Below are 6589 nucleotides of genomic sequence, written 5' to 3'. Positions count from 1 at the left end.
TATGATTGATTCATGGTCCAATGCTGGGATTCATGGGTGTGAGTGCTACACCTGCCCTGGAGCAGGTAGTTTGCATACAATGTAGGTGAGGGAAAGAGCCTGCCTGCTGTGGCTCCTCTGGTTTGCTCTGGTTGCTTTTGCTATCTTCTGCAGTCAGGAACTGTTGCCCTCTGCCATGTGCCACTCTGTCTTGGAGCCAGCTGAGTATGCACTGAAACCTCCACAGACTGTGAGCTAAATAAACCTTTCCTTCCTTAATTTTGGGTTTCAAGTATTTTGTCCCAGCAATGAGAGAAAAGTAACCAAGACAAAATTTGGTACCAGAAAAGTGGGGTCATTGCTGTGATTATACCTGACCACGTGGTTCAGGAACCTTTGGAAATGTTTGTGGGAAGTGTTTGGGAAGGTTCAAAGATGTTGCTTGAAAGAGTTGAGCTCAAACACCTTCGGCTGCTCTGTATGGGAGATTCTAGTCAAAGCTCAAAAGACCAGAAGGCTGATAGAAATCCTGCCAGTAAAGACCCAGTTCACGAGGTTTCTACTGGGAAGAAGGAGAACATTGGTTTTTGAACTCCAGATGATATGTGTTATTGCTTGGCAGAAAATTTGTCTGCATTTTGTTCATGTCTAGAGACTTTTCCTGAGATGGTGGACTGACTAATCTGGCAAAAGAAATTTCAAGGCAGTCAAATGTTGGGGCAATGGCATGACTACTGTTGAGGGCTTTTAGCCAGATTTTTGTTGAGAATCAAGAGCAAAGAGCCCAGCAGCATTATTTAAAATGTTCTGAGTTTGGCCAGAAAGGAAGCCCAGTAAAGCTGTGGATTGCAAAGATGCAGCTGAGGAGATCTCCATTGCTGAGAAAGAACAGGAGAATTGAAAAGATGGCCTGAGGGCATCATAAGAAGCAGCAAATCTCTACCCTTTGCAGCCTCAAACCTGCAAAGATGAAAGACTGCTTTGAGGAGAAAGCTGAAGAGTGCTATGTTCCAGAATGGTGGCAACATAGAGAATTTGTTCCTCAGAATTGGATTCAGAGTGCCCAGCAATCCAGGCACTTGACCACTATGACTGAGAGAAAGGAAAGCCTGCCTACTGCTCCAGCTGGCAACAGACCTTGGCATTGTACACAAGGTGCTGGTTTTAGGTGCATGCAGAATGCAGGAGCTCTGAGGTTAAGACGGCTTCCACCTAGATTTCAGAAGGCCTGGGAGGTCAGGCAGCATGCCTCTGAGAGGGCAGTGTGTGAAGCTGAAAGTGTGAAGCAAAGGGTTCATTGGAGAACCCAGAAATTTGGAAAAGCCAGGAACATGGAACATCTAAGGAAAGCTGCAAGGAGGGAGCAAAGCAGGCCTAAGAGAGAAGCCATGGGAGCTGTAACCACCAGAAGTGTCATAGAGGTGGAGTCACATAAGCCCTTTTTAGCTCACAATGAGCCACAGATTGCTTCAGATGTTGGATGTGGAACTACAGGGCTTAATGTTTGCCCTGCTGGCTGTTAGACTTACTTTGGTCCCAATGCTCTGTGTCCCCCTGTTTGTACCTTTTGGAATGATAATGTTCATCTCGTGCCATTCAATGTTGGAAGTGTTTAACTTTTCATTTGTACAGGGGCTCACAGATAAGAGTTTGCCTTACAACTCGGAGGAGACTTGGTACTTGGACTTTTCAGCAATGCTGAAACTGTTAGGGCTTTGGCAACTCATGGAGATGGACTAAAATGTCTTTTGCATAAAGTGATATGCATGAGTCTTTGCGGGGGCCATGGGTGAAATGTTATGGTTTGTGGTTGTGTGTCTCCCCCAAAGCCTCATGCAATCATGCGACAGGATTCTAGAGTTTATGATTGATCCATGGTCCAATGCTGGGATTCATGGGTGTGAGTGCTACACCCACCCTGGGGTGGGTAGTTTGCATACAATGTAGGGGAGGGAAAGAGCCTACCTGCTGAGGCCCCTCCCTTTTTGCTGTTATTGCTTTTACTATCTTCTCCCACCACAAAATATTGCCTTCTGCCATGTGCCACTTTGTCTTGGAGCCAGCCAAGTATGGACTGAAACCTCCATTAACTGTGAGCTAAATAAACTCTTCCTTCTTAATTTTGGGTGTCAGGTATTTTGTCCCAGCAATGACAGAAAAGTAACTAAGACAGTCATGAAACAAAGACAAAAAGGGGAATCTGGAAAGCTTGCCTTGTGTCTCCCTGAGTTGTGAGACACACACAATGGACTCATGTGGCCCTGAGAACAGAGAAATGACTGTGTCCTTCAAAGGGTAGGTCAGTGCTGTGACAATCTCCATAGTATGTGAAACCCACAGGAGAATGTTGATTTACAATATTTAGAAGCTATGTGTGTAAGTTTTAGTCAATCCTTGAAGAAGATGGAAGAGAACATTGGATGCAGAAAGGGCTTCATAGTAATTGTTTTAAAAGGAACAACTACATCAAGGGAGGTGAACTTGGAGAAGCACAGCAAGGGCATCTCTGTGCAACTCACAGAGCTTACAAGGTCCAGAGAAGGAAATGTCAGCTGTGACAGTAGCAGTGCAGTAAGAATTTGCCTTGGCCTCTGTCCTCCTTTTAGCTCAGGGCCTAGACAGAGAGCTGGGAGAGGAGGAGAAATGCTAGACAGGTAAGGAGAGAAGGACAGTGGTCTCCCTTCTGCCCTAACGGGCCAACTTGAAGCAAGACCCAACTGAAAGAGGAGAGATGATTCAGCATTGCTCAAGTTCAAGTAGAACTGGGTAATTAATTACCAAATAAAGGCTGTGATTATGATGTAGGTGACTGAAGGATTTTTTTCTTTTGCTAAATGATCAGCAAAGTAAGAGGACATGTCTAGAGTTTCATCCAGTGTGAGGTGAGCTCTGATGAATGAATGTTAACACTCCATGTGTCCTGTCTGATGAGCGTACTGTTTACAGAATGAAAGAATGACAAATATATGAATGAATATATCAGTCCTCAAATAAAAAATATCCAAGACAAAGATACAGTTTAAAATGTTGTCTCTGGCCTGTTACATCTGCTAAACATAAACAGGAGAAAAATCCAAGAAAAGCACGGATTTTATTTTGTTAATTATTTAGCTGATAGCCGTGACAGTTGAATAACTCTTGAATTAAAGGAGTGAGATAACTACAAAAACTTTCGTTTCCAACATTCTAATCCAACTCTTCTCCCAAACATGACCCAGAAGCATAGCTTGATCACAACCTTGGGGTTTGTTTGCATTTTAAGGAATTCTCTCAATACATATGTTATTCAATAATTGTTTTGACTGAATATGTTTTTTTGCTTTTTATTGAGGGCATATTATTCCCATAATAGTTCATTATTTATTCAACCACATTTCTACTGATTGACATCTAAATTGCATTTATTTTTGTACTGATGTGATGCAGCGGAATTTTTTGAACTTCTCTGTGTACATGTGCAAATATTTCTTTTATGTAGATCACTAAACATGAAAACTCTGGGTCAAAGATCTATTTTAAATTTAGACAGATATCACCAGAAAGATATCATCAATTTACATTCCTACCAAGATTGTCGGAGTGTGCTTACTTCCCCGAATACTTGCTAAAAGTTTTTTCCAATATCGTGAGTAAAAAAATGATATCTCAGTTGTTTTTATTTCCTTTTCCATCATTAGGACCAGGCTGAATTTCTTTTTGTTTGTGGATGCTTTGTACATTTCTGCTGTTAAAGGTCCAATCATATTCTTTCTCCATTTTTCCATTGCTTTATTTATGCGTTTTGTAATCATGAGTAGGATGTTTTTATATTTTGGACACTCACTGTGAGTTATAAGCATGATAAATATTTTTCCCAGTCAATCATTTGTGTTTTAGTTTTAACTTTTAAAATGGTGTCTTTAATTGAAGGGAAATTCAAGTTTTATTGGAAAAAGTGATATTTTTTTCTTTATGTATTCTGGGTTTTCTGTGTTGCTTATAAAGGCCTTAACCCAGGTTGGAGATATAACTCAGTGGCACAGCACCTGCCTGGAAAGTGTGAGGTCCTGAAGTTGATTCCCAGTACTAAAAAAAAAAAAAAAGAAAAGAAAAAGAAAAAAAAGAAACAAAGAAAGACCTTAACCAATGACATGTTTTGCCACCTTTCCTCCTAGTATTTTCACAATTTATTTTTTTAAGTTGAAGTTTTAAATTCATCTGGAGCTAATTGGGATGTAAGGTAGGTATCTGTATTTAATTTTCCAACATCACTTACTGATAGATCACACTTTTCTCTCTAGTTAGAAAAACCATTTTTATTACAAAACACATTGTAATTAATGTATTAATCCAGAGAGTTCCCAGTCTGCTCAGTTGATCTCTTCAGAAAGGTGCTAATAGCAACTGAATTACTATGGTTTTAGAGAATACTCTGATATTGGATAAGTCAAGTTCCACTTCATTTAAAAAAAAAATGTGATGTCTAGTTCATGAACCATTTCAATTTATAATTTTTCATTTTATTGTTAAAGTCTTTTGTGGTCATTGTAATTTAAAAGTATTTGCATTTTCATTTTTGCTATGTCTTTCTTATATTCCCTGTATTTATTTGTGTATTTATCTTTTCTAGTTTTATGGGCTGAATATTTAGGAAAACAGTTTCATATGTTTATTCCAATGAGGGCAATTCCTGCCTCACCAACCAAAGGAGTCTACTCATTATTCTGCAGCCAGGTAGCTGGCTGATGATACTGAGGTGTGGCAACTGAGCAGGGTTCAGCATGGGCTTCTGCTATTGGCAAAGTGGGCACCTGCTAATGGAAGTAGCCATATCCCATGCATACATTCCATCCTTACTATAATGCTTTCAGGAGTTCATAGAGTAATAACTAGAATGGACAAACAGAGTAGCTGCTGACTCACATCCCTGCAATTGGTCACCAGGTTCATCCTTTGCCATCTGATTGAGAAAGTCCTTAGTTGTGAAGGTCCTTGGTGAGTATTCATAAAGCATGGGTATAGTCACCTTCTGGACCCAAGGTAGGGCAGTGAGAATGATTCAACAGATTCAGGTGATGAGAAATATGTTGTTCACAGAGAATGTAAAAATATTAATAAAACCAACTATAAATTAGTCTTTTTATTTACACCAGGTACTGATAATTCTAAACAAGATCAGTGATGCCATGTTCTTCAAAAACTCTTTTGTTGGTCTATGTTCTGAAATTGTGCTTATGCCCAATGTTATTCTCCTACAACCCACCTTCAGTGGGGCAGGAACTTCCATCCACTTGTTCTGTTCCTAGACCTTCTTACTGCCAGTCCTCTAGTATTATTCTTTTCTAGCTCCTGACCATCCAGACAACCATCCACCTATGACTATGAATTATTTTAGATTCATAACTCAGAGCATCATTCTTCCCAGGAAACATGAATACTATGGCTTGGTTCTGGATGTGCTTCCTCTTAAAGCCTCATGCAGTCATAGGGCAGTCTTCCAGAGTTTATGATTGATTCATGGGTGTGAATGCGACACCTGCCCTGGAGCGGATAGTTTGCATATGTGAGGGAGAGGAAGAGGCTGCTTACCACCGCTGCTCCCCTTTGCTCTTGTTTCTGCCACCCTCCTCCCTTTTGCTATTTTCTGCCACCATGAACTGTTGCCCTCTGCCATGTGCCACTCTGCCTTGGAGCCAGCCAAGTATGGACTGAAATCTCCACAAGCTGTGAGCTAAGTAAACCTTTCGTTCCTTAATTTTGGGTATCAGGTATTTTGTCTCATCCAGGAGAGAAAAGTAACCACGACAATGAACAAAAAGATGTACTATTTAAATTCTGCCTCCAGGAGGATTTCTCTATCTTTGTCCTTATCACACACACACACACATTTTGAAGTTAGTAAGTACAGCAATCTCCATATAGCACAGAATCTCCATAAATCAAGTTTAATGCTCTGTTTCTGTAATCAGTTAGTCATAAGGAAGTCCTCCCACCCCCAGGGCTGTATAAATGGGTTGAAGGAAATGAGGCTATGTATCAAGAGTAAGAACAGTGAGAACATGAGCCACTTGCTCACACAGCTTACTTGTACTTTTAGGGCCTGGGTAAGCACAGCCCTGTGTGAATACTTACTCTTGTTGAAGAAGGGCTGCTGGACACACCTGACCTTCTGACTTTATAAATAAGATAACATCCAGCTCATGGTAGGTAGTCTTGTATCAAACTAGATAGAGTCCAACCTAAGATAACAACTGACTGGAATTCTATCCAATTTTACAAGAAGCTGCACACATTCTCCAAAACTGCCAGTTGTAGAGGTCGAAATTGTCATTCTACCCCATTTACACATGGGTAGGAAGATTCTTCACTCCTGTGCCTTTAAAGTTTGTGATATGTCAATAATCTCTGCAGTACTTCCCAGGGTGCTTGTGAACTACTGTTAACCCATGTTTTTAACCCTTCCAGCAACTGCAGTGGTGACCTCTCTTTAATTTTTGATAGATGTGATTTGCACTTTCTTTTCTTCTTAACAATCTTATATATATATATGTGTGTGTGTGTGTGTGTGTGTGTGTACTACTTCTTCAATTTAATTGCCTGTTATTGGATTGTTCAGGGTTTTTATATCTTC

Source organism: Chinchilla lanigera, unplaced genomic scaffold, assembly GCF_000276665.1.
Source record: "Chinchilla lanigera isolate Chin_1 unplaced genomic scaffold, ChiLan1.0 scaffold00008, whole genome shotgun sequence".
Taxonomy (NCBI): domain Eukaryota; kingdom Metazoa; phylum Chordata; class Mammalia; order Rodentia; family Chinchillidae; genus Chinchilla; species Chinchilla lanigera.
The sequence above is the reverse complement of the archived record's forward strand: the minus strand, read 5'-3'. Positions refer to the sequence as shown.